We start from the raw sequence: 19,732 nt of genomic DNA, 5'->3' as shown, positions 1-19,732 counted from the left end.
CTGACCACCCATCCACAGAACACAGGGGCGACGCCAGATTCTGATATTCTAAAATATTTCATTCATTTATGAGAGGCGGACGGAGCCAGACACGCAGGTCCACCACCCAGACGCCCACAACAGCAGGGCCAGGCCAAAGCCAGGAGCCGGGAAGCCCACCCAGGTCTCCCACGGTGGGTGACGGGGACTTGGTGCCTGAGCCGCCACGGCCGCCACGCAGGGCGTGCGCCAGCGGGAAGCTGGGCCTGGGAACTGGGCCGGGGCTGCAAGCCAGGCCCTCCGGCGGGGATGCGGCCATGCCAACAGCAGCTCAGCGGCTGCACCGAACGCGCCCCACGGCACGTGCTGCTGCTTCGATCCGCGCCTGGGAGGAAGAGCCGTGACTCATCAGTTTTTAGACAGCTAACGTGAACACTTCCGCTGTGAATCGCCCTGGCCTCGATGCGGACGTCCACTCATCCTGACTCGCGTTTCGCCTGCTCCCCATGGGAGAACGCGGGCTCCTCCAGCAGACGCCACTGTCGTCAGGAAGTCGGTCAACGTCAGATTTATTTTCATCTACACTTTTAGGAAAATACATCCAAACAACACTTTGTGTCTCCTGAAGATCCGACCCTTCAAATCATGACTTTTTTAAACATTTACTTTTATTTATTTGAATGGCAGAGTTACAGAGAGGCGGAGACCGTGAGAGGTCTTCCATCTGCTGGTTCACTCCCCGAATGGCTGCGACGGCCAGAGCTGGGCCAGGCTGAAGCCAGGAGCCGGGAGCTTCATCGGGGTCTCCCACGCGGGTATAGGGGTCTCAAGGACTTGGGCCATCCTCCACTGCTTTCCCAGGCCACAGCAGAGAGCTGGATCGGAAGTAGAGCAGCGGGATTCAAACTGGCGCCCATTTGGGATCCTGGCGCTGCAGGCGGAGGCCCCGCCCACTGCACCACGGCGCCAGCTCCTTGCTAACCTCTTTAAAGACCCTATGTCCAAATGCGGCTGCCACAAACCCAGGCCTTAGACCAGAAATCCACGGGGCCCTGGGCTAGAAAGGCTGGGTCGGGGGCAGGGTCGCCCCTGCTGCACAGGAAAACCAAGGCGCAGAGAGAACCCCAAAGCCTTACGACGGCAGACACGTCGCCCTAGGGCGGGCCGAGCAGGCAGCATCTGGGGCTCTGGGCAGGGGCACTGGGCACAGCTGGAGTCAACATCGGCAACCAAGCTGACATCAGCGCGGGGCTGCGGTGCGCAGTGGCCGGGAGCGGCAGCGGCACTGCCCTCGGCCCCGACTCCCTTCTGCTTCACCTGTATCACATCTCTTCCCTGTGCTCTGACCAAACCTTATGAACAAAGGAAGCCAGGCCCAGCCCGCGGCCAGAGCCCAGCGCAGCTCAGCCACCAGCTCTCTTGCCACGACCACCACTTGGCCTCCGAGCCTTCATCTGTGTGCTTTGTCCAAACCTCCCGCACCACGGCCGGTGTGCCTCCTCACCCCCCACCCCCCGCCGGGGGCCAGGGCTCAAGGACCCTGCAGCCACGAGACGCGTGGGTTACGATGGTGGCGGCCCCGTCAGATTGCTATGGAGCTGGAAGATCCCCCCCGCCTGGCGACACTGTGACTGCTGGGAAACAGCCACTCCTCGTGGGGGGCCACCGCTGGCATCCGTGAACCTACGGCACTGGGGCCGCACACGACGACAGCCACATGGTGGGCAGCACCAAAAAACCCATCGTGAGAGAACGAACCACGGACCGGGTCGTGATCTCCCAGGTGACACTCACGTCGCTATCTCACCAAGCACTCCTGCTACCCAGAGGGAAAAGGTGACCACAGGCAGTGCGCCCCTGGCCCCAGCAGCGGCTGCCGCATCCCGCGCTCCCCAGAGGCCACCCCAGGGAGTGACACACGCATGGAGGTGTGACAAGATCCCCAGTGGGAGGTGCTCCGGGGCCACTCCAGCTACACGTGACTGCGTTTTCCTGAGAGCAACACAGGGTGGACGTTCCCTCAAAGCTTTGGTCGGTCACTTCCCACACAGGAGACCTGGTTTTAGAGCGCGGTCGGCACGCCGGGGGCACAGCCCACGTGATGAGCCCCTGACGACACACCAAGGCTCGGGGGCTCCTGTGCGTGCTGCCACACCTCGCTGCTGTGCACCCAGCACCCCCAGGAAAGGGGAGGTGGCGGCGGGCAGCAGGGGTCACCGGACCCTGCCCCACACACCTCTTGCCCCTGCTGGCTTGGCTGGTTCACACAGCGTGGCTGAGCTCCTCGGGTCCTGCCGGGAGTCCCGGAGCCCGAGGGCAGCCTGGAGCCATGGGCGCACCTGTCGCAGCTGCACGCAGGTGGGGGAAGCTGGCGTCTGGGTCGCTTCACAAGAATACAAGTTGCTTGTGTTAAAGTCAAAAACGGACATGGTAAAAAGCCACGGGCCGCAGAGCGCTGGGGCTGCTCCCCAACGTGGGTGACCGGGGACAAGGGGACCCCAGCCAGCTGCGCCGCTCCCAGGCAGGGCGGCTTTTCCTTGGCCAGTGGTGACAGCGCCTGCAGCACAGCCCCACGGCAGGGAAGAGGAGATCTTGCCATGCCGAGGAGAGACCACGGCCCCGTGGTCAGGGCCAGCAGGAAGACGCATCCCTAGAGGGGCCCCCTCGCCTACAGCACTCGCACTGAAGCAGGTGCATCCCACCAGGGCCCAGCTCCTGTCCCACCCACCCCACCAGGGAAACCAAGGCTCCCGGGCCTCGGCCAAGGTCATTACCTCCTCCCCAGACAGCCCCGGCTGCACCTCAGCAGACAGAGACGGGGCAACCAGGACGCGTACCACAGCGCTCACACGGGTCCTCTCCCCAGCAAGGAGAGGGTGACGACAGCGCCACGGGAACACACAGAGCCAGAGTCCCCGGGCACACGGGCAGGACGTGGGGCCCTGGGAATGCTCCCTGCACACGGGCCTGACCTCGGGAGGCTGCTGGGCACAGGCAGCAGTGGACACCTGGTCCTGGACAGGACCAGACATTCTCCGAGGGACACAGCCTTGGGACAGGGGTGATGTCTGCACCCCGCCTCCTGCCCCTGGGAGGGACCCCAAAGTGGGCCCAGAGAGCTGCCTCCTCTGTCCCCTCCCCTACCCCAGGGCCCCACATCACTGCAAGGATCTGTAGCCCTGTGACAGCCCCGCCCTCTGGAGGGAGCCTGGTCTTTGGCCCCTGCTCACCTCTCTCTGAGCAAAGCCTATAAGGGCCCAGGAAGCAGCCAGGGGCCACGGGTCAGGAGGGGCACAGGCCTGCACCCCCCAAAAAACAGCCAGGAGCTGCCAGCTGCAGCCTCCTCCCGGGCTGGAAAGTTCCAGAACAGGGCCGGGCTGCCCATGCCCCTCCCCAGCCTGCAGAGCCTCCTGGAAGCTTCCGGAAGCCACACACGGGTACCAACGCTGTTTCCATCTCCACGCTGTGGCAAGGGTAGGGCAGGTCCCCCAGGCCATGTCACGGGTCACCATGGTGCCACAGCCAGGACAACACTCGGACACCCACCTCCCACAGCCGCACGCCTAGGAACAAGTCCCACCTTCGCTTCTGACCCCGCTCCCTGCAGGCGAGCACCCTGGGGGGCGGCAGTGACGGCTCGCGGCCGTGGCCCCTGCCACCCTCATGGGAGCCCCGGGTGGAGCTCTGGGGGCTTCCGGCTCCCATCAGGCTCAGCACCAGCTGTGAAGGAGCGAACAGGGGATGGAAGCTCCTCTCCCGAGTACACCAATCGTCTTTCTAAGAAGTCACTGACTTTGCTGTCCCTTTCAAACATTTAAGATAAGGAGGTGGGGGCCGGTGCTGTGCAAAGTGGGTAAAGCTATGGCCTGCAGTGCCGGCATCCCACATGGGCACAGGTTCGAGTCCCCACTGCTCCTCTTCTGATCCAGCTCTCTGCTGTGGCCTGGGAAGGCAGTGGAAGATGGCCCAGGTCCTTGGCCCATGTGGGAGACCTGGAGGAAGCTCCTAGCTCTTGGCTTCCGTGGATGGAAGATTTCTTTATCCCCTTCTTTTTTTATTTTTATTTATTTTTTTTTTGACAGGCAGAGTGGACACTGAGAGAGAGAGAGACAGAGAGAAAGGTCTTCCTTTTCCGTTGGTTCACCCCCCAGTGGCCGCTGTGGCCGGCGCACTGCGCTGATCCGAAGCCAGGAGCCAGGTGCTTCTCCTGGTCTTCCATGGGGTGCAGGGCCCAAGGACCTGGGCCATCCTCCACTGCCTTCCCGGGCCACAGCAGAGAGCTGGACTGGAAGAGGAGCAGCCGGGACAGAATCTGGTGCCCCGACCAGAACTAGAACCCAGTGTGGATTAGCCTAGTGACCACGGCACCAGCCTCTTTATCCCTTCTAACTCTGCATTCCAAATAAATAAATCTGAAAAGGTGATGAGGATGCGGTGGGTCCTCTAGTGTGGAATTCCGGGTCCTTCTGGGGCTTCTGGTGGGCGCGGTGATGAGCTGTGCCGACAGCACGGGGCTGGGAGCGGCACGGACCTCCCACCGCTAGCAACGCCACACTCAGGGGTCACCGCACAGCCAGGTCACACGGAACAGGAGTGCCCCTCCCTCACTTCCTGAGGCCTCCAGGAGCACAGAGGGAGCAGCCAGTGCAGGAAGCCCGCCAGGGATGCACCTGCCAGGGACGCGGCCGCCAGGGCACAGGTGTCCACACCCAGCTCTGCGGCAGTGGCCCCATCCCGCCCTCCTCGGCACGGCTACCCTCACAGGACAGCACCCACCCTGCGCTGGCCAGGATCCTCTGACACAGGCACTGTGTCCAGCGTGGCTGGGACAACCTCGGGGTGGGTACAGCCGTGTCCACAAGTGCGCAGTTCAGCAATGCCCAGAGGCCACTTCCCAGCCAGTGTTCAGCTCTCACCAGCAGAGGGCGCCCCGGCGGCACGCGGGGACAGCCTCAGGGAAGCAGATGTGCGGTGGGCTCCCCTGGCACGGGGTGTGGGACAGCAGCCCAAGTGAACATTTGGAGAAAGCGAGGAGGCCCCTCGTCCCTGCCTCCCCGTCTGACAGGCAGGTACGTGACAGCCACAGCTCACGGAAGCCCAGCACGGCCCCACGGCTACTCCCAGAGTGCCTGGGGACACGTGCTTGTGGCCAGGTTCACAGCAAGGAAGATGACCGTGTGGCCCAACCACAGTCTCTGGCTGGCGGCCACCGCCTCCAGTGTCGCCGGCGGGTTGTCAGTGTGCTTCGGTGCCATTCGAGCCCCCACCACCTCCCCGCTGACCCCCACGTTTCTGATCTATGTCCGGGGCTTTGCTGAGACACGGCTCAACTTCTATCCAGGAAGCAGAAACCGAACACAGGAAATGGGACGGCAGCAGATGCCTGGGCCACCTGCCCCCGGGACCCCATCCCTCTCTAGGAACCCCCTGCCCTCACCCCTGTAATGGAGACATCTGTGACAGCCTTTCGGGAAGGGGCGGGGCCGCTCCACTGAGTCCCCAGGCTCCCGAGCTGGACAGCGGCCGTGAGGAGAGAAGCCTGGGCATGCCAGTCGGCCTCTGCGCCGGGGACCTGTGACCTGCACGGGAGAGCAGCAAGGAGGCATCTGGAGTCCTAGGGACGCCCCGGCGCCGCTGCCTGTAGGCTCCCCGGAAACCCGGAAAGGCTACAGAGCCTAAAACCCAGGCATGCGGAAAGCTGCCCCAGCTGTCCCAGTGCCAGGGACTGAAACCCGCCAGGGACACAGGAAGCAAAGGCAGGGACGAGGGGAGGCGGTGAGGGAGGGCTCGCGCAGCCCGAGAATCCCCACGCCATTAACACCGCCCACTGCAGGCCAGGGGACCGCACGTCGCCGTGACAACACCTCTCCCCCACACTCCCCCGCCGAGCCGTGGACAGCTGCTGTGGACGCCACCGCCAGGCACAGAACAGCCCCACCAGGAGGGGCTTCACGGGACAGAGCCTCGCAAGGCAGAGGGGACGGACGGGGCCCCGTCACGTGTGGACCAGAGCCTGGCTCCTGCCACGCCCGGCCACCTCCCCGGGGCAGCAGGAAGCCATCAGTCCAACGGCTGGAGACCCAGAATCCACACAGGGTTTAGAACACACAAAACGACATTGCAGCCACGGCGTGGGTGGGCCTGGGGGCGGGGGCCGCTGGGGAGCAGGGTCCTGGGTAGGCAGAACCGAGGGTGCAGGAGAAACAGTGGAGGGGCCCAGATGGACCTCAGGCCAGGTGGGAGAGGGCGCCCCCACCCAGGACACTGCAATGCCCGAGGTTCCCTCGGCCAGCGACAAGAGGGCTTGTGGAGCACGGGCTCTGTCCTCGCGCCCAGGACAGCAGGGGCACAGCCTGCCAGGAAGCCCAAAGTCACGTCCCCGCCCCACGCCGCCGCCGTCCAGCAGGGGTGCGGCAGGCCACAGCAGGGCTACACAGCGGGACACTGGGGTGGGGGTGCAGAGAAGAGCCCGCACAGGGAGGGCAGGAGGGAGAACTGGACTTCAGAAAGCCATCTGCGATGGGGGCATCGTGGGGGCAGGGACCCTGACACCCACGGCTGCCGGCTGTGTGTGGGACCCTGTGCGCACTGCGGTCGCGGGGGGGGGAGGTGCAGACGTACAAGCCGGGCAGAAACAGACACACAGCGTTAGGCTTCCACGGGCGAAAAAGATGTAGAAGTCAGCCAACCACGAACACCACTCAAGGATCCTCCCGGGGTGTGGCTCCACCCCCACCTCATCCCCATGCCCTCACAGCCCTGGGTTACGAGGCCAGGCTGGGGTCAGGGTCGTGAGGACAGCCTGGCCACCTTTGGTCACTCAACACCCACGCAGCAGCGGCTCAGGGCCAGCAGCCGGTCTCCTGAGCGTGGCGGCAACGTTGCCGTGTGCACGGAGCCGTGTCAAGGGTCAAGGCTGACGAGCGTCCTGGCAAATGCCGGTGCTGAGCACGTGCTGCTGGTGAAACGGGGCTGGGGAGCGCCGGGCAGGCACTCAGGGGCGGAGATCTGGGCTACTGACCGTGAGCCCTGGGGCCACGGCCTGCCCCACACCCGGGCACCCACAGGTGAACCCTCGTCACGCAAAACCAAGCTGGAAGGAGTGCTGTGTCACCTGTCCGTAGCCACACAGGCAGAGCCAGGGCACCACGGAGCAGAGACAAGTGGCTGAACTGCTGCCCCTTTACCCCCCCACAGGCCTGCTGTCTGGGCACCGGGGGTGGCTGGGTTCCCCCAGAGCCGAGAGCAACTCCGCCAACTGTCCTCCCACCCACACAGGGCACACAGGGCCCGGCCACAGGGAGCGACCGTCCTGTGGCCACGCTGCACACGGGGGGAGGCCGACCAAGGCCAGGCAGTGGCCACCGGCTTGCGGACGGGGAGGTGACATTGTGACTCACCAGAGGCGCTGGCAGATGGAGCCCCGCGGAAAGGCTGCCTTGACTGGCACTGTCAGGGCTCGGGGTGGCCACGGCAGGGGGGCCGCAGGGCTGCCCGGGCCTGTGAGGAGGCAAGGAGGCGAGCTGAGGTCAGCGCAGGCTGCTGGGGCCTCGCTCAGACTTCACGTGCATCCCACCTTCCCCCCACGTCTGCCTCTACGCAGGTGTCTTCCCCCACGAAAGCTGCACGGGATGCCCAGAGGCTACGGGACACCCAGAGGCTACGGGACGCCCAGGGATTGCCCGCAAAGCCCCAAACGTGGAGGTGAAGGAGCCAGCACCCTGGACGCACCAACAGGAGCAGGGGACAGCCCAGCAGCCACTGCTCCTTAAGCCAAGGACCGACCGGGAAAACAGGAGCCCAACAAGATAGTCCTCCAGCCAGCCCGAGGAGCTGCGGCCCCCACCCTCCCCCAGGACGGGATGGAGGAGGTCGGCAGAGGGAACGGTGGGTCGCACATGGGCAACACGGACTCCCACAGGGCCGGCAGGAGCAGGCGGGCTCCCCCAGCCCCAGGGCAGCACCCGAGAGAGCACACAGAGTTGGGACCTCCACACTGCCCAGCGGCTCGGAGGCTGCCCGCTCCAGGGCGCAGTGCAGACCACGCCAGGGCCTGTCCCACGCACCAGCATAACAAGGAGTCTCCCGGTTCACACTGTGGGGTCACCACTGGGGGACCTGGAATTCCACTTCCACCTGGCAGGAACGGAGCAGTACCCGTCCCATTGTCCCCGGGGAAGCTGTGCCAGGCAGCGCCTGACCACAGAGGTGTTCTGAGATCCCACGAGCGCGGCCTCCTGTCAAGGAACTCCTCTCCATCCGAGGGTAACAGAGCTCTCGGGCTGAACATGCCGGGGACGAGGGGCCAGCGCGCGGGCGACACCAGCACAACCTGGCAGAGCTTGTCGGGTTTCTTCAGGTTTCTGTATTTATTTGAAAGGTGTAATTACACAAAAAGAAACAGAGACTTCCACCTGCTGGCTCACTCCCCAGATGGCTGCAATGGCTGGGGTTCGGCTAGGCTGGGCCAAAGCCAGGAGCCAGGAGCCAGGAGCTTCTTCCAGGTCTCCCACATGGGTGCAGGGGCCCAAGCACTTGGGTCATCTGCTGCTGCTTTCCCAGGCCATTAGCAGGGAGTTGGCTCAGAAGTGGAGCAGCTGGGACTTGAACCAGCGCCCATTTGGGATGCCAGCCCTGAAGGTGGCAGCTTTACCCACCATGCACAGAACAGAAAGCAGCCACGACAAACCCACTTCTGCGAGAACTTGTGAATGGCTCCCAGACAGACAGGACATCTCAGCCAGAAACCAAAGGAAGAACGCGTTGGAACTGTTAGAACCGAAAAATACATCCTCGGCGGATGGAGAGGACGAGGAAGGAGCAGAGACTCGGAGACAGAGGAGAGAAACGACCCACGTGGAACAGACTGAAGACAGACAGAGCGACGGGGCCGCGGCTCTGTAAGGAAACCTGACCCTCAACTCTGGGTCCCAGAGGGAGAGACGAGCGAGGAAGGTTCTGGAACAGTCCTCGAAGCTTATCCGATTGGGCAAGGAACAGAAACCTGCAGACGGCAGAAGCCGAAAGAACTGCAACCAGGAGAGCCCGGCAGCACCAGCCCGGTGCCCGGTGGTGCGTCCTACCCAGCTTCTGAGAAGGAGCGAAGACACTGAGGAAGCAGGCTGAGCCACGCCGTCACCCTCCCGACGCGGCGGCCACGGGAGGAACAGCGCCGCGCTCACCAGGAGACCGCGGCCGAACAGAGTGGCGGGGACCAGCATCGTGAAAACAACTGCGCCGAATCCCGCCCGGGCCACGAGCAGCCGAATCCCGCCCGGGCCACGAGCAGCCGAATCCCGCCCGGGCCACGAGCAGCCTGCACCAGTGAGGAGAAGGCAGGCTCTCCCAGGAGGGCCTCGGGGGACGCTCACCCTGCAGCCCATCACAAGGAATGGCGACAGAGCGGCAGCGCTGCGGCACGGCGGGTGAAGCCTCCGCCTGCAGCACTGGTGTCCCATACAGCACCAGTGCCCGTCCCGGCTGCTCCTCTTCCCATCCAGCCCCCTGCTGATGGCCTGGGAAAGCAGTGGAGGATGGCCCACGTGCTCGGACCCCTGCACCTGCATGGGAGACCTGGAAGAAGCTCCTGGCACAGCCCTAGCTGTTGCGGCCATCTGGGAAGTGAACTAGTGGATGGAAGATCTCTCTCTCTCTCTCTCTCTCTCTAACTTCGCCTTTCAAATAAATAAAAAATATTTTTTTTAAAAAAAAAAGAATGGCTAAGGAACCTCCCGACACGAGAAGGAAATTATGTAATCAGCAGCCTTGGAGCACCAGGAAGAAAAGGAGACGGTGAGCAAGCTCCGGGCAGAGCCGGTCGGCTTCCTCCTCAGCCCGTTCCCTCAACCGCGTTGGCCCGCCGAGGCCAGCGTTCCAGCACCGTGCGCCGGGGTCATAAAGGACGGAGAGGCAGCGTCTGACCGCTGTGAACGGGAGGGGGCAGACGGCGAGCGCTGTTCAAGCTAGCACGCCCGGGGGATAAAACACGGACGCAGGAGGGATCTGTCCTCAAGGAACACGTGCACCGACTCCGGACTCCAGTTTTCTGCTCACTTTCAGGAACGCCCTCACTTGATAGAAAGCATGGAGTAACCATTCCGAAAGCTACACAGAGAGACAGTAAACGTTGCTAATGAAACAGTGTTTAAAATGTTCAAGAAAGGGGCCGCACTGTAGCCACTGCCCGTGACCCAGCACCCGGCTGCTCACTTCCCATCCAGCTCTGCTGTGGCCTGGGAAAGCAGCAGAGGACGGCCCAGTGCTTGGGCCCCCGCACCCACGTGGGAGACCTGGATGGAGCTCCTGGCTTCAGCCTGGCCCAGTCCCGGCCATTGCAGCCATTTGGGGAGAGAACCAGAGTACAGAAGACTTCTCTCTCTCTGTCTCTCCCCCTCTCTCTGCCTCTGTGCCTTTCAAATAAATCTTTAAAAAAAAATTCAAATAATCCACAAGAAGATAGAAAAAAGAAAACAGGAATGAAAAATCTAAAATATAAACCCCAACAAACAACAATCGAATGAAACACACATGAGCGAAATAAAGCAAATGGGGAGAGAAATTGCAGGGACACACAGGACCTGGTGGAGACGCCAGCCACAGGGGTCTCAGCGACAACCATGGATCGGCCCCGCAGCTGCACGACACGTGCCCCCCAAGTCCCCCCGGTGCTGCTGGGACCGGGCCCACGCACGACAGAGGAGGCGAGAGTCCCCAGTGAGAGCCCAGAGCTGGAAGGGGAGCACAACACAGACACAAGCAGGCAGCAGGCGGGAAAGCCGCACAACGGGGAAAAGCCAAGGAGACGGCGACACAGGCGTGCAGCTCCCAGAACTCCAGCAAGGCTGACCCAGGACGCAGACGGCCAGTGCCGGGAACGCCACGGGAGCCACGGCCGCAGGGCCTGCGGCGTCACCACCTCACTCAGCGCTGGGCACGCAGGGGACTGAGAGCACTGGGGCGGGCGCTGGGCTGCGTGGAGACACCCGCCCCCCACACCACGGTGCTTGGTTCCAGTCCCGGCCGCCCCACTTCCAACCCAGCGCCCTGCTAAGGCCCCTGGGAAGCAGTGCATGGACACAGGCACGCGAGTCCCTGCCATCCATGAGGGAGACCTGGATGGAGCCCCTGGCTTCAGTCCCGCCGGGCCACAGCTACTCTGGCCATTTGGCAAGTGAACCAGCAGATGAAAGGCATCTTTCTCTCCCTCCCTGTCTTTTAAACACACACACACACACACACACAAACCTTTTTTTAAAAAAAGAAATACAGGGGGCCAGCGCTGTGCACAGTGGGTTAACTCCCTGGCCTGAAGTGCCGGCATCCCATATGGGCGCCAGTTTGAGACCCGGCCGCTCCACTTCCGATCCAGCTCTCTGTTGTGGCCTGGGAAAGCAGTGGAAGATGGACCAAGTGCTTGGGCCCCTGCACCCACGTGGGAGACCTGGAAGAAGCTCCTGGCTCCTAGCTTCGGATCGGCAAAGCTCTGGCCATTGTGGTCATTTGGGGAGTGAACCATCAGACAGAAGACCTCTTTCTGTCTGTCTCTCTCTCTCTCTCTCTGCCTCTCCTCTCTCTGTGTAACACTTTCAAATTAATTAATAAATTAATTAAAAGAAATACAGGGGCCGTCATTGAGGAATAACTGGTTAAGTTACCACCTGCTCTGCCAGCATCCCGCAGGAGCACCGGTTCAAGTCCCAGCTGCCCCACTTCCCATCCAGCTCCCTGCTATGGCCTGGGAAAGCAGCAGAAGATGGCCCGAGTGCTTGGGGCCCTGCACCCACGTGGGAGACCCAGAGGAAGCTCCTGGCTCCTGGCTTTGGCCTGGCCCAGCCTCAGCCATTGCAGCCATCTTGAGAGCGAACCAGCAGATGGAAGATCTCTCTCCCTCTCCAACTCTTCCTTTCAAATAAATAAAATAAAAAGGAGTGCCAACTACCATAACTGGCCCAATATGAAACAGATAATCCTAATAATGCCTGCTCTCACAATCGTGTAGAAGAGGAATCCCCAGACACGAGTGGCTTTCCCGAGGACTTGGAAGTATTTAAAGAAGACTGAACGCCGTCTACGGCCATACCGCCCTGAACGCACCCGATCTCCTCTGATCTTGGAAGAAGAACGATCGTAAGGGCCGGCGCTGTGGCACAGCGGGTTAACGCCCTGGCCTGCAGTGCCGGCATCCCATATGGGCGCCGGCTCAAGTCCTGGCTGCTCCACTTCCCATCCAGCTCTCTGCTGTGGCCTGGGAAAGCAGTGGAGGATGGCCCAAGTGCTTGAGCCCCTGCACCCACATGGGAGACCCAGAAGAGGGTCCTGGCTCCTGGCTTTGAATCAACACAGCTCCAGCTATTGTGGCCATCTCCAGCAGATGGAAGACCTCTCTCTCTCTCTCTCCTTCTCCCTCTCTCTCTGCCTCTGCCTCTCTGTACCTATGCCTTTTAAATAAATACATAAATAAATATTTTTTAAAAAAGAAGAAGAATGAATGCCAAGTCTATACAACCTCTTCCAGAAGACAGGAGCCGACACGTCCCAGCTTACATCTGGAAGCAAACAGCGCCGACACAAACCCAGGTGGAGCGGGCATGTAACAGGAGGCGGCAGGACAACGCCCTCGTGGGCCCACGCAGGAACTCAGCAGCACGGACCAAGTGGGGTTTACCCCTGTGGTGCAAGCCTACGCCTTCTTTTTAAAAATAAATCCTTGTCACTCACTGTACGAACAGGCTAAAGAAGAAACATCAGGTGCACACATCAAGCAACAGAGGAAAAAAAGCATTTATCAACAAAGACCTCTGACTTTAAAAACTCCCCAAAATAAGACAGGAATTTCTTAAAATTGATAAAGAATGAGTGCAAAAACCCAGCAGCTGGGGCCAGTGCTGTGCATAGCAGGTTAGGCTGCCGCTTGCCGTGCCGGCTCCCATATGGGCACCGGTTCAAGTCCTGGCTGCTCCACTTCCGATACAGCTTCCTGCTAACGTGCCTAGGAAAGCAGCAGCAGATGGCCCACGTGCCTGGGCCCTGCTCCTGGAAGAAGCTCCTGGCTTCGTATCAGCGCAGCTCTGGCCATTGCCTCCACTTGGGTATTGAGCCAGCAGATGGAAGACCTCTCTCCCTCCCTCCCTCTCTGCCTCTGCCTCTCTGTAACTCTGCCTTTCCAATAAATAACTAAATCTAGAAGAAGAAAAAAGAAAAGGAAAAACCAGCAGCCAGCATGGGGCCCAGTGGTGCAGACTCCCACATCCCCTCCGATCAGACAAGGACATCTCTGCCCTAAATCTTCCAGCAAGGCGGGAAGGGGGAGAAGCAGATTAAACGCGTACACAGAGGAAAACAGGAGATACGACCATCCCAAAGGATCAACCCAAACAAGCTCCTTGAAATAATGAATTAGCACGGTCACAAGGTACGAGCTCAATAAAAAAAGCAGTCCCATTCCCATAGGCTAGCACAGGGACATCAACATTGAAAACACAGCGCCAACTACAACTCCTCAAAAAACCCGAAAAGCATGGGCGTGAACCTAACAAAACACGCACAGGACCCGAGGGCTGAAATCCACACTCCCAGGTGGCCACAGCGAGGGGCTCAGAGACACAGAACTGACCAGGGCGCCCCACAAAGGCAGCAGAGCCCCCCCCCCCCAAGGAACTCAGGCCCCCTCACCCAGGCACAGCACAGCCCAGGGCGAGACAACGCACCCAGTCCACGCGTGTGCCCTGCACACAAGCTACTTCAGCATCAGTCATGGCCTCCGACCCAAAAGCTCACACTTCTCAGGGGAAAACCTTCAGGAGATGGGACCGGCAACCAGCCCTCAGCCTGGACCCACAGATCGATAACCGGGGCCTCGTCGGAATCAAACACGCGTGTTCTGGGAGATGGGACAGGCAACCAGCCTTCAGCCTGGACCCACAGATCGATAACCGGGGCCTCGTCGGAATCAAACACGCGTGTTCTGGGAGAGCTCCCGGGAAGACAGCAGAGGCACGAGGCCCAGAGCCAGGACGACGGCCCGGCCACGACTTCCACCAAGCACCCAGAAAACAGAAACAACTCGAGAGAGGTGACGGCAAATAAACAACAAGGAGACGAAAGCAGAAACACGAGAGGCGTTGACGGAAGAGACGCAGGTGGCGACGAAAACGGCGCTCGACCTCATCGGCCGGCGGAGAAACGTGCGTTGCAGTGAGCTGCGGTTGCACGCCCAGGAAACCAGTGCCACGCCGAGAAGCCGACCACAGGTGGCGCTGCGGCGTGGACAGGGACCCCGCCGGGAGCCATCACTGTGGTGGCCCAGGGTCTGCAGTAGCAGAAGCTGGAGTCGGGAGTCGGAGGTGGGAATGAAACCCAGACAGTCCAATAAGGGACACGGGCATCTTAACCACAGGCTGAACACCCACGCGTGTCAACCTGGGACATCACCGTGAAGCACCCCGCACAGCCCAGTGCCCTGACCAGGCCGTGGCAGCCGCAGCCTGTGCCAGCCTCGGGGCCGTCTCTGGAGGCATGATCTGGGGGGAGCTTGGTTTCGGGAACCCGCTGGTCCCCTGCCATCCAGGAACAACGAGGACCCAGTGCGCAGAGGAAGCAGAGGTGCCAGGACATGGTCACCAGGGAGCTCTGTCCCTGTGGAGCCGGGCTGCACCCACCACCCTCCCCATACCCCGTGTGTGCTGGAAATCGGGGCAGTGCCAGAGGCTCCACCCTTCACATGTAGGATCCGACACCACCTCCAGGTAGACCCTGGGTTGGCACAGGATCACAGGTAGCAACGCCGTGGGTTTCCCACAGCCCTGCTGGGTGAAAAAAGCCAGAGAAGCCACCTGGCCACTCGCGCCCGCTGAGCTCAAACAGAGTGGCAGCTTCCGGGGCCGGGTAAACGGGGCCTTGGGGACACCCCAGGGTGGTGGCACACATGGTGCAAGCACGCAGCAGCCGCCAGACAGACGCGGTGGGAGGCCGACCTCGTGCCACGGAGCCTCAGTTCCACTCAGAATGGAGGATTCGTGGTCCCCAGCAGCTCACAACAGAGCAGCACCCGCTCGCCGGGAGCAGAGCCGACACCGAGCAGGCTGAGGCGGGGAGGAGAGTCACTGACCCTCAGCAGCTTCCGCCAGAAGCCGCCGGGGGCAGGGGGCCTGCTGTGTGGACACCCGGCACTGTTCTCCCACGTGTGCGTGCCGTCCGCACCAGCACCGAAGTCTGCACTGGGAGAAACCTGATGTCAGCAAAGCCACCCACTCCCCCGACGAGGAAACTGAGGCCTGGGTACACAGCAGGAGGGAGAGGCCTGACCCCCACTGCCAGCCCCCGCATCCCCGCCCCGTCACAGACTTCGCTGCTTGGAAGGCACCGCAGCAGAGGGTCGCGGTGGCCGGGTGTCACTCACACAGCCACAGCAGCCACCACAAAACTCCTCCTCCTCCTCGTCCCCAGCCCAGGGCCAGCTTCGGAGCAGTCACCACGCCTGCACCTAAACCACAAGACGCCGCAGCCAGGAAAAGCACAGAACCCACTCCCCCCGCCCCGGCATCTCCATGGTGCGTGGGTGGTGCCTGCTACCGGGCAGCTGTCAGTCAACGCCGCCCGCAGGTTGTCGCCGCTGCGGCTGCAATTTGTGTCTCTGTGGATGCGCACCCTGGGAAGTCCTCCCCCACAAGCACCTAACAAGGCCACCACGCCCACCAGAGCAAAGGCACAGCAGTGACCGTGACTCAGCAGAGCCTAAGGGACGGCCACCCGCTGGACCAAGATGGCAAGATAGCCGGCGAGCTGCGAGCCGGGGCGGGGGGCGGGGGGCAAGGACTGCCCAGGCGCACGTCCGTGGGGACAGCGTCACTGGGACACAGCCGGGCACGACCGTCGCCAACCCCTGTGAGCTGCAATGGTGGCAGCAGAGGGAGCTGCGCGGAGGGCGCAAGAGGTCACAGTGTCCCTGCCTGGTCTCGAGACAAAGCTGCGGTTCTACCCCAGGTGCGGGGGTGGCTGCTTGTGCCGCACAAGTTAACTGACACAGCGAGGATACTCACTGTCGCCAGCCACACCCAGAAGCTGCGGGCCACGCCTGTGCAGGCTCCAGGAACCTGCCCGGGTCCCACAGGGGGTGCACCTGGCCAAGCAGGGGTTAACCCCACCCTGCCACGGAGCAGGTTTCCAGAGCCAGCTCCTAAGGCACGGAGCAGCCCCTCTCCGCTTCCAGGCCCTTTCAATAAAAGATGCCAGGATTAAGTTCCAGGCGAACACGAGAGCACCCACGCCAGCAGCATCCGGCAGGAGAGAAACGCTCCACCTCGCTCAGGCCAGGTGGCACACGGAGCAGCCACCTGGAGCTCCCAGGGGGCCCAGAGATCCCTGAGCACATGGGGGCGGGAGAGAGAGCCCCCACCCCAGGGGACACAGAGATCCCTGTGCACAGGGGAGGAGGAGGAGAGCCCCCATCCCAGGGGACACAGGGATCCCTGTGCACATGGGGGCGGGGGAGAGCCCCCATCCCAGGGGACACAGGGATCCCTGTGCACATGGGGGCGGGGGAGAGCCCCCACCCCAGGGGACACAGGGTTCTCTGGGCACATGGGGGTGGGGGGAGGAGGGAGAGAGCCTCCATCCCAGGGGACACAGGGTTCTCTGGGCACATGGGGGTGGGAGGAGGAGGGAGAGAGCCCCCATGGGCCCCATGGCCGCCATCGTCCCAGGCTGAGGCACTACTGGACCAGGCCAGGGGTGACTCACTCCCAGGGCCCAACCTCCGCTCTGCCTGAAGCAGGCTGTGTGTGCGAACCTGAGCACCGGCCACAGGCCACAGGCGAACCTGACGAGACGTGGGGCCGATGCAGCAGCTGCCGCCCATGCACTCATACCGCCGGCGCAGCAGGAGCCGCCGTGGGCCACACACGCAGGCTGAGCAGTCGCAAGTCTGTGTCAGTGACCCTAGTGCTCACGGCCGCTGAGGCTGCCCCCACGTGAGGGATGAGGAGAGCGGGACCCAGCAAGGGGAGGGGCTGCCCCGTGGCACACAGGAGCTGCTGTCTGTGACACTGCACCACTACTTCCAGGACACGTGTGCTGGGGCAGGGGTGGGGGAAGCCTCCCCAGTGCCCCAGGACTCCGGGGCAAGAGCAGAGAGGCGGGAAGCCCGTGCTGACCAGGGCTGGGCTCTCCAAGAGATCCTCCAGCAGCACCTGGGGACCAGACCTCTGCCACCATGCAGGCCTGGGCTCGCTGGGGTCAGTCGGAAGCCCTGGGATGGCTCGACCCTTGGGTCCCCCCACCCTCCTTGTCCCACCTCAGCCTCCCCCAGGGCAGCCAGGGACAGGGGCTGCCCAGACACAGGTCTTGGGGGGCTGACTTCACACGCAGGGGAAGATCCGACGGAAGCCCAGGCAATCGCCCTGTCCACCGAGGCCTGGGGCTGCAGGAAGCGCTGGCCATCCCCAGCCAGCAGAGGCCACGGCGCAGCCCGGGAGGAGGCCAGCGGGCAGGGGAGCGGCCCCAAACGCTGTCCCCTCCAGCTCTACTGGTGAAACGCACCCACACACCTCCAGTGCAAACCAGAGCAGGGCTCTGGTCCTGCCGAGAACAGCCCGGAGTCCCGCCGCCAGCGCCCACTCCGCTGGGACACGGCACCACGCACGGCCTGAGGGACTCGCAAGGCACAGACCTCCTGGCGGCCCTGGGGCTGCGAAGTTCACAGTCAAGTCGCTGACATCTGGGGGGGGCAAATCCACCTGGAAAACAAGGCTACTCCGGCTACCACGGCGCAGAGCTCCTGAGCCGAACTCCGGTGAGGCTCCAGCCTCCCGGCACCCCGGCCTGGGGTGAATCTGGGGACACGGCAGGTGCAGGAACACCTCCTCCCAGAGCGGGTGTGGAGACCCCACGAGGAGCCCCTGGCACGCACCAAGAACCGGGAGGTGTCCTGACGGGACCTGCGGGACAGAGGCCAACGGCGTGGATTTAGGAACCTGAGGCTATTCCGTGGCTGCGAGGCTGACGGGGACAATCCCACGAGAGCGTGTGTACAAGACAGTGTGGGCAGACACGAGTGTGGGCGGTGGCTGGAAGGTCTCGGGCCTCAGAGGGGTTTCCCAACCCCAGAAGCACCAGCCCCACTGCAGGCCACCGCCCCAATTCACAGGACGGCACAAACACCCTGGCAGTGGCCAGACGAGGCTCCACGTGTCCGGGGGCAGCAGCGAGCACCCAGGAATAAGCGAGACTCAGCCCAGACACTGTGTGTGGGGAGCTGACTCCGCAGGAGCACAGGCCCCGGGGCGACCTCATCTGGGCTGGTGCAGGTCAGGGGGCTCCATCAGCCACGCGGAACCAGGGAGGGCTCTCAGCGTGAGATTGCAGGAGCCGGCCTCAAACCCACTGCAAACCTGCACGGCCCCTCCCCGAGGTCCCATATGCCCCTTGGGGGCTGCTCTTGCACCTGCCAGGGCCAGCAGGGGAGAAGCCAAGATCCCTGTAAATTAGCCTGGGGCCCTGCCCAATCTCAGGCCCCTCAGAGAGAGAGAGAGAGGCAGACAGACAGAGACAGAGACAGACAGACACAGGCTGGCTCGGGGCAGAAAGCTGCAGTGAGGGCCTCACCCAGCCTCTCCCCTGCCTCTCTGGGTCTCAGCCTTTGCTGCCTTTGCAGGAGGGGGCTTCCTCGGAGGACAAGCAGCTGGGGGTTCCGGGGTCCTAGGGACCAAGTAATGAGGAGCAGGCTCCAGCCCGTGAAGAGGAATGTTACCCCCCAGGGCTGTCCCGTGGCAATGTAATCCAAGCCAATTTTCTTGTAGCCAATTAAAAAATAAAACACGGGGGTGGGGGGGCGGCGCCGTGGCACAGTATATTGATCCTCCGCCTGTGTTGCCCACATCCCATATGGGTGCTGGTTCAAGTCCTGGCTGCTCCTCTTCCAATCCAGCTCTCTGCTATGGCCTGGGAAAGCAGTGGAAGATGGCCCAGGTGCTTGGGCCCCTGCACCCGTGTGGGAGACCCGGAAGAAGCTCCTGGCTCCTGGCTTTGGATTGGCATAGCCCCGGCCATTGCAGCCATTTGGGGGGTGAACCAACGGAAGGAAGACCTTTCTCTCTGTCTCTCCCTCTCACTGTCTGTAACTTTACCTCTCAAATAAATAAAATATTTTTTAAAATTTTTAAAAATAAATAAAATAGGCCGGCGCCGCGGCTCAACAGGCTAATCCTCCGCCTTGCGGCGCCGGCACACCGGGTTCTAGTCCCGGTCGGGGCACCGGATTCTATCCCGGTTGCCCCTCTTCCAGGCCAGCTCTCTGCTGTGGCCAGGGAGTGCAGTGGAGGATGGCCCAAGTCCTTGGGCCCTGCACCCCATGGGAGACCAGGATAAACACCTGGCTCCTGCCATCGGAACAGCGCGGTGCGCCGGCCGCAGCGCACCAACCGCGGCGGCCATTGGAGGGTGAACCAACGGCAAAAAGGAAGACCTTTCTCCCTGTCTCTCTCTCTCACTGTCCACTCTGCCTGTCAAAAAGTAAAAAAAGCCGGCGCCGTGGCTCAATAGGCTAATCCTCCGCCTTGCGGCGCCGGCACACCGGGTTCTAGTCCCGGTCGGGGCACCGGTCCTGTCCCGGTTGCCCCTCTTCCAGGCCAGCTCTCTGCTGTGGCCAGGGAGTGCAGTGGAGGATGACCCAAGTGCTTGGGCCCTGCACCCCATGGGAGACCAGGAGAAGCACCTGGCTCCTGCCATCGGAACAGCGCAGTGCGCCGGCCGCAGCGCG

General features: G+C 62.4%; 1 protein-coding gene across 5 annotated transcripts in view; it reads right to left on the bottom strand.

The window, feature by feature from the left end:
* SHANK2 (SH3 and multiple ankyrin repeat domains 2) overlaps nucleotides 1–19,732 on the bottom strand; it is a 399,303-nt gene that overhangs the window by 364,284 nt on the left and 15,287 nt on the right. For 3 of the 5 annotated variants that reach the window (XM_062195675.1, XM_062195679.1, XM_062195678.1), the window contains exon 2: nucleotides 7,380–7,479. The exons of the other annotated variants lie outside the window; for them this stretch is intronic. The gene's annotated coding sequence lies outside the window, so the exon portion shown is untranslated. The remainder of the gene's footprint in view (nucleotides 1–7,379; nucleotides 7,480–19,732) is intronic. 5 annotated transcript variants of the gene reach the window in all.

This window comes from Lepus europaeus, chromosome 7 (genome assembly GCF_033115175.1).
Source record: "Lepus europaeus isolate LE1 chromosome 7, mLepTim1.pri, whole genome shotgun sequence".
Lineage (NCBI taxonomy): Eukaryota > Metazoa > Chordata > Mammalia > Lagomorpha > Leporidae > Lepus > Lepus europaeus.
This window is presented reverse-complemented; position numbering and strand designations above follow the sequence as displayed.